General features: G+C 59.5%; 1 non-coding gene across 1 annotated transcript; it reads left to right on the forward strand.

Annotated features, from left to right (window-relative positions):
• Positions 1 to 4,118: 4,118 nt before the first annotated feature.
• LOC142790339 (small subunit ribosomal RNA) lies at positions 4,119 to 5,933 on the forward strand. The gene has a single exon (XR_012889450.1). It is a non-coding gene; the product is annotated as a small subunit ribosomal RNA (ribosomal RNA).
• The last annotated feature ends 1,220 nt before the right edge of the window (positions 5,934 to 7,153 follow it).

A 7,153-nucleotide genomic window follows, 5' to 3' on the forward strand; every position in this document is an offset into this window, starting at 1 on the left:
CGCCGCTCGGATGATCGCCGCTTTCGGCAGAGTGAGTGTTGGCACTCCGGGGAAGCGAAACAGCGTGAATGCGCCCACGAAATCGGCGTATTTTGAAGTGACCGCCGGCGACCGTCGCACGAGTACGGTAAACCGCGTCAGCCGGGGCGTAGTTCGGGACGCCGACGAAAAAGTGGGAAGCGCAACTCGGATCTTCGCCGTTTTTGCAGGAGTGAGTGGCGGCCCTCCTGCGAGACCAAGAAGCATCGATTCGTGCACGAATTCGGCGCCTTTCGACGTGATCGCCGGCGACCGTCGCTCGAGTAGGGCAAACCGCGTCTGCCGGGGCGGGCTTCGGGACGCCGATGCGAAAGTGGGAAACGCTGCTCGGATGTTCGCCGTTTTTGGCCGAGTGAGTGCTGGCACTCGGGCGAAGCCAAACGGGGCCGATTACGGCACGATATCGGCGTCTTTCGACGTGCCCGCCGGCGACCGTCGCACGAGTACGGTAAACCGCGTCAGCCCGGGCGGAGTTCGGGACGCCGATGCGAAAGTGGAGAACGCCGCTCGGATCTTCGCCGTTTTTGGAGGAGTGAGTGGCGGCACTCCGGAGAAGCCAAGGAGCGCCAATTAGCGCACGATATCGGCGTCTTTCGACGCGCTCGCCGGCGACCGTCGCACGAGTAGGGCAAACCGCGTCTGCCGGGGCGGGGTTTACGACGCCGACGCAAAAGTGGGAACCGCCGCTCGGATGTTGGCCGTTTTTGGCAGAGTGAGTGCTGGCACTCCGGCGACGCGAAAGAGCGCGAATGCGCCCACGAAAGTGGCGTATTTGGACGTGCTTGACGGCGACCGCTGCAGGAGTACGAAAAACCACGTCAGCCGGGGCGAGCGACCCACGGCGGTCTGGGTGCTTATCGCTGCTATTATAGGGGCACCCCGGCAGACGCAGAAAAAAAAAAAATTTTTTTTCGACCTTCTTTTTTGCTGGTCGAGCTCGGGTAACCCAGGTCGCAATGGGAGCCGCGCACGAAAGCGGCGTCGCGAGACGCGTTCGCGGTCGCTAGTCGCACGAGCTCGGCAACCGCGTCAGCCGGCGCGGAGTTCGGGATGCCGACGGCTAAGTGGGTACCGCTGCTCGGATGTTCGCCGTTTTTGGCCGAGTGAGTGCTGGCACTCCGGTGAAGCCAAGGAGCGCCAATTCGTGCACGATATCGGCGTCTTTCGACGTGCCCGCCGGCCACCGCCGCACGAGTACGGCAAACCGCGTCTGCCGGGGCGGGGTTTGCGACGCGTACGCAATAGTGGGAACCGTCGCTCGGATGTTCGTCGTCTTTGGCCGAGCGAGTGCTGGCACTCCGGCGAAGCGAAACGGGGCCGATTCGGGCACGATATCGGCGTATTTCGACGTGCTCGCCGGCGACCGTCGCACGAGTACGGCAAAGCGCGTCTGCCGGGGCGAGGTTTGCGACGCCGACGAAAAAGTGGGAAGCGCCGCTCGGATCTTCGCCGTTTTTGCAGGAGTGAGTGGCGGCCCTCCTGCGAGACCAAGAAGCATCGACTCGCGCACGATATCGGTGTCTTTCGACGTGCCCGCCGGCCACCGCCGCACGAGTACGGCAAACCGCTGGGTTGGCGACGCCGACGCAAAAGTGGGAACCGCCACTAGGATTATTGAAGTTTTTGCGCACACACACAAGGACACAGAAGAAGGGAACACAAGGACCAGCGCAGTGTTCCACAAGGACTGCGCTGGTCCTTGTGTTCCCTTCTTCTGTGTCCTTGTGTGTGTGCGCAAAAACTTCAATTATGCAGCAGTACCAACTAGCCCGTCTTTCCGTATTATCGCCACTAGGATGTTCGCCGTTTTTGGCAGAGTGAGTGCTGGCACTCCGGCGAAGCGAAAGAGCGCGAATGCGCCCACGAAAGTGGCGTGTTTGGACGTGCTTGACGACGACCACCGCAGGAAAACGAAAAACCACGTCAGCCGGGGCGAGCGACCCATGGCGGTCTGGGTGCTTATCGCTGCTATTATAGGGGCACCCCGGCAGACGCAAAAAAAAAAAAAATTTTTTTTCGACATTCTTTTTTGCTCGTCGACCTCGGGTGACCCAGGTCGCAGTGGGAGCCGCGCACGAAAGCGGCGTCGCGAGACGGCTTCGCGGTCGCTAGTCGCACGAGCTCGGCAACCGCGTCTGCCGGGGCGGAGTTCGGGACGCCGACGGCTAAGTGGGAACCGCCGCTCGGATGTTCGCCGTTTGTGGCCGAGTGAGTGCTGGCACTCCGGCGAAGCCAAACGGGGCCGATTCCGGCACGATATCGGCGTCTTTCTACGTGCTCGCCGGCGACTGTCGCACGAGTACGGCAAAGTGCGTCTGCCGGGGCGGGGTTTGCGACGCGTACGCAATAGTGAGAACCGTCGCTCGGATGTTCGTCGTCTTTCGCCGAGCCAGTGCTGGCACTCCGGCGAAGCCGAACGGAGCCGATTCGGGCACGATATCGGCGTCTTTCCACGTGCTCGCCGGCGACCGTCGCACGAGTACGGTAAACCGCGTCAGCCGGGGCGGAGTTCGGGACGCCGATGCGAAAGTGGGAAGTGCCGCTCGGATCTTCGCCGTTTTTGGAGGAGTCAGTGGCGGCACTCCGGTGAAGCCAAGGTGCGCCAATTCGCGCACGATATCGGCGTCTTTCGACGTGCCCGCCGGCCACCGTCGCACGAGTACGGCAAACCTCGTCTGCCGGGGCGGGGTTTGCGACGCCGACGCAAAAGTGGGAACCGCCGCTCGGATGTTCGCCGTTTTTGGCAGAGTGAGTGCTGGCACTCCGGCGAAGCGAAAGAGCGTGAATGCGCCCACGAAAGTAGCGTATTTGGACGTGCTTGACGGCGACCGCCGCAGGAGTACGAAAAACCACGTCAGCCGGGGCGAGCGACCCACGGCGGTCTGGGTGCTTATCGCTGCTATTATAGGGGCACCCCGGCAGACGCAGAAAGAAAAAAAAAAAATGGGGACATGGCGTGCGTCACCGTGCGGCTTCGCAGCGTTGCCGAAGTCGCCGAGCCCTTCGACTGAGCCGAACGGCGGACAGGGAACGTTGGTCGGCCGTTCTAACCTGTCGGTGCCACGCCGAGACGTCGTTAAGGAAAACCGCGTCGTGGGCCTCTACGACGCCGTCGATTCGTTGTACGTTTGGTGTCCAGCGTGTCGGCGGCGAGTAGCGGACACGTCGTTCACGACTTCGGTCTTTCGCAGTCGACGCGAACTTGCGGAGAGTCGTGGTGCCTCACGTTTTCGGCAGAAACCGCGGCGGAATTTTCCCGTGCGTGCGCGCACGACCTCGGTGCTGTGCCGTCAGCGTAGTGTTGCACAAACTCGTGGCCTACCCAAGGTGCGGTACGTTTGCGGCCGTATCCTCGGTGGCAATTTCGTGAGTAGGGTCGCAAATTCTACGACCTCGGCGGGTTTGAGAGCGACGTAGACTTGTGGCACGCTCAACGTGCCACACGTTTCGGGGCACACCCGCGGTGAAATTTTCTCGAGTACGCTCGTATTAGTGCCCAAGGAGGTCTGGGTACTTATCGCTGCTATTATGTGGGGGTTCTCGTGAGCGGCGTACGCGAAAGCGACCGGGTGTCTGATATGCGGCGGGCTTCGGCCTCGTCAAGCGTGTCCTCGGGTCTGCTCCAGGGGAATCCACGGCAGTCGTCTGCAGCCTCATCCGCTTGATGCGTTAGGGGCTGGTTGTCGGACGGTGCCGTTTTACCACGATATCGAGGTGTGTTCCGTGTCGTCCTCGGGCGATTCAGATGCGAAAGCGCCGAAGACGCGGGCGTGACCCGTCGTCTGGCGGCTTTGCGGTCTCGGCTCCGTTGCTAGTTCCGGCCGGTCCACCGACAGTGCAGCGGGCTTGGGCAACCCGCACGGCGCGACCGAGTCGATGCAACGAAAAAGAGCGAGCATGAACGTGCTTCTTGCCGCACGGCTCCCACTCGTCTTTCGAGAAGGTTGTGCCGTAGCGAGCTCGAACGCCGTCATCTCGGAGTGCAAAATAAGCGTGTTGGGGCGCCTGAAGGTGGCCTCCGCCGCACACAGACTGCGTCCGGCCCGCCGAAGGCGAGGACGGACGCGCAGTCGAACGATTACCTGGTTGATCCTGCCAGTAATCATATGCTTGTCTCAAAGATTAAGCCATGCATGTCTAAGTACATGCCGAAATAAGGCGAAACCGCGAATGGCTCATTAAATCAGTTATGGTTCCTTAGATCGTTTCTTCCTACTTGGATAACTGTGGCAATTCTAGAGCTAATACATGCAGTGAGCCTGGAGCCCTTTGGGTAACGGGTGCTTTGATTAGACCAAGATCGATCGGGTTTCGGCCCGTATTGTGTGGTGACTCTGGATAACTTTGTGCTGATCGCATGGCCACGAGCCGGCGACGTTTCTTTCAAGTGTCTGCCTTATCAACTTTCGATGGTAGGTTACTTGCTTACCATGGTTGTTACGGGTAACGGAGAATCAGGGTTCGATTCCGGAGAGGGAGCCTGAGAAACGGCTACCACATCCAAGGAAGGCAGCAGGCGCGCAAATTACCCACTCCCGGCACGGGGAGGTAGTGACGAAAAATAACAATACGGGACTCTTTTGAGGCCCCGTAATTGAAATGAGTACACTCTAAATCCTTTAACGAGGATCAATTGGAGGGCAAGTCTGGTGCCAGCAGCCGCGGTAATTCCAGCTCCAATAGCGTATACTAAAGCTGCTGCGGTTAAAAAGCTCGTAGTTGGATCTCAGTTCCAGACGAGTAGTGCATCTACCCGATGCGACGGCTCGGACTGAACATCATGCCGGTTCTTTCTTGGTGCACTTCATTGTGTGCCTCGAGATGGCCGGTGCTTTTACTTTGAAAAAATTAGAGTGCTCAACGCAGGCGAGTCGCCTGAATAAACTTGCATGGAATAATAGAACAAGACCTCGTTTCTGTTCTGTTGGTTTTTGGAATACGAGGTAATGATTAAGAGGGACGGACGGGGGCATTCGTATTGCGGCGCTAGAGGTGAAATTCTTGGACCGTCGCAAGACGAACTACTGCGAAAGCATTTGCCAAGAATGTTTTCATTGATCAAGAACGAAAGTCAGAGGTTCGAAGGCGATCAGATACCGCCCTAGTTCTGACCATAAACGATGCCAACCAGCGATCCGCCTGAGTTACTCAAATGACTCGGCGGGCAGCTTCCGGGAAACCAAAGTATTTGGGTTCCGGGGGAAGTATGGTTGCAAAGCTGAAACTTAAAGGAATTGACGGAAGGGCACCACCAGGAGTGGAGCCTGCGGCTTAATTTGACTCAACACGGGAAAACTTACCCGGCCCGGACACTGGGAGGATTGACAGATTGAGAGCTCTTTCTTGATTCGGTGGATGGTGGTGCATGGCCGTTCTTAGTTGGTGGAGCGATTTGTCTGGTTAATTCCGATAACGAACGAGACTCTAGCCTATTAAATAGGTGCGGGGTTCCCAGCACCTTACAACCTTCTTAGAGGGACAAGCGGCTCCTAGCCGCACGAAACAGAGCAATAACAGGTCTGTGATGCCCTTAGATGTCCGGGGCCGCACGCGCGCTACACTGAAGGAAGCAGCGTGTCTTTATCCCTGTCTGAAAAGACTGGGTAACCCGTGGAACTTCTTTCGTGATTGGGATAGGGGCTTGCAATTGTTCCCCTTGAACGAGGAATTCCCAGTAAGCGCGAGTCATAAGCTCGCGTTGATTACGTCCCTGCCCTTTGTACACACCGCCCGTCGCTACTACCGATTGAATGATTTAGTGAGGTCTTCGGACCGATGTCCGGCGCGGCCTTTCGGTTGCGCCGGTCTGTTGGAAAGATGACCAAACTTGATCATTTAGAGGAAGTAAAAGTCGTAACAAGGTTTCCGTAGGTGAACCTGCGGAAGGATCATTAACGGATTGTGAAGGGTGAGCGCCTCGGCTGCGTCTGCGCCCGACACTTTCTGCCGCTGACCCCGTTTGGACGCGGGGTCGGCTTTTCCCCACGGGGCTGCCTGAATGTGGAGCGGCACCCCGTGACAAATTGTTGCGCCCAGCGGACGCCAACACCGCGACCTTGGACGGTCGGCCAGGTGGCGGACGCGGGTACAAACGGCGCAACGCACTCATAGGTCGGCTTTCGACCCGCCACTGCACCGTGGCTCGAAGCGCTCGAAATGCGCGACCCGACCGCTGCGGGACCGCCTAGTACTGTAAACAGGAGCGGCGGAGCGCGAACGGCGAGTCGTGGTTACGTCGGTAGAAGGCGAGGCTGCGCGTTCCCGAAACGCCAGCCGAGTGCCCTCCCGACCGTTCGAGCGTGCAAGAACGAGACCCGACAATCGCGCGGCGACTGCCAAGTACGAGAGGAACGGCACAAGCGTCGGCGGTCGGTCAAGGAACTGGCGATGTGACGGGTCCGCTGTGCACCAGTGCATACCGTCCCGCCGTCCGCGGCAAGCGCCTCCGCGTCCTCGGGTGACGGAGGCTGCCGGTCGGTTCTTGCAGGCGAGGGATCTCGCTGGCACCGGTTCGCGTTGACGCGCGGCCGGTCATGGCACGGCGATGCGACGGCCGAGGTGCGCAGTACTCGATGGAGGAACCGCACGCTCCGATGACCGTCCCGCCCTCCGCGGCGTATGCGTACCGACCGTAATGGTTGCAGCAGCGCCGGCCGGCTTTTGAATTCGCCACACGAAACACGGTGCGAGATCGCGGTTAGGGGAGCGTCGACGTTGCCAGGCGTTTTGCTTGCTGCCGAGGGAAAGGCGGCACGGCCACGTCGCGCTCGTCGCGATTAGCGGGTCTGCGCGCTTTGGGAAGGTGCCGCAACGACTTGCCGAAAGAGGAAGCACGGAAGAACGAGGGACTTGGACGTCCCGACAATTGAACGCACTTGCGGCCAGGCCCTTGCTGGCTTCGTTCTTCCGCCTCGAGTAGGCTCGTACGCGGCTCCGGCGCCGAAAGTGGTCCTTGGCACCGACTTCGGTGGACGTGGGAAGTGCCGCGCAAGTACGGCGCGCCTGGCTCCACCTGTTGGCTAAAGTAAGCAGCCGGATCGGCATTTTGGTGTGCGGTGGCAAACCGTGGATGCGAAAAAAGCTTGTGCGATTTCGTGGAACAAAAAGCGGGGGT

The sequence above is a fragment of the Rhipicephalus microplus genome, unplaced genomic scaffold (genome assembly GCF_043290135.1).
Source record: "Rhipicephalus microplus isolate Deutch F79 unplaced genomic scaffold, USDA_Rmic scaffold_99, whole genome shotgun sequence".
Lineage (NCBI taxonomy): Eukaryota > Metazoa > Arthropoda > Arachnida > Ixodida > Ixodidae > Rhipicephalus > Rhipicephalus microplus.